Consider the following 940-nt stretch of genomic DNA (forward strand, 5'->3'; position numbering starts at 1 on the left):
GTGGAAAGTGTATTGTTTATAGGGGGTACTAAGTCATTGGGGAGAACTTACTTACGGGGAAATACGGTAATTTGCTTTGATAAAGTGAATAAAGGGGGTGTTGGCCACGCTCATTTCCGGCTACTCAGGGCCTTCGGTCGCCGTCCCTTGGATGCAGACTCTTCTAGATACTTGGCTCCACCAACATTCAGCTCCGGCAGTGTCTACCCGGCCGACCCTGAATCCTCTCTCGTAGATACTTGACTCCACCAACATTCTGCTCCGGCAGTGTCTACCCAGCCGACCTTGAATCCTCTCTCGTAGATACTTGGCTCCACCAACATTCTACTCCGGCAGTGTCTACCCAGCCGACCTTGAATCCTCTCTCGTAGATACTTGGCTCCACCAACATTCTGCTCCGGCAGTGTCTACCCAGCCGACCTTGAATCCTCTCTCGTAGATACTTGGCTCCGCCAACATTCTGCTCCGGCAGTGTCTACGCATTTCTTTCCGTAGCCTCTCACTCCGCTGGCCGGCTTCCCCCCCCCCCCCCGTACCGCAAGTTGATGTGTTTTGTAGTTAATGTGTGTGTGTGTGTTTGTATGTGTGTGTATGTGTGTGTGTGTGTATGTGTGTGTGCTTGTGTGTGTGTGCTCGTGTATGTGTGTGTGTGCTTGTGTGTGTGTGTGTGCTTGTGTGTGTGTGTGTGTGTGTGTGTGTGTCTGTGTGTTTGTACGTGTGTTTGCACGTGTGTGTGTATTTGCACGCGCACGCGCGTGTGTGTGTATGGTGTGTATGTGTGTGTGTGTGTGTGCGTGTGTGTATGTGTGTGCGTACATGAATGTGCGGAGTGGTCGTAGTTATAAACCATTGTACCAGTTAGAGCTGCTATATTCATTTCTCATTTTCTGATCTCATTTTCCAACACACAGTGACTGTCCTGTGTTGTACACCAGTAGTT

This window comes from Sycon ciliatum, chromosome 11 (genome assembly GCF_964019385.1).
Source record: "Sycon ciliatum chromosome 11, ocSycCili1.1, whole genome shotgun sequence".
In the NCBI taxonomy this organism is placed as follows: Eukaryota; Metazoa; Porifera; class Calcarea; order Leucosolenida; family Sycettidae; genus Sycon; species Sycon ciliatum.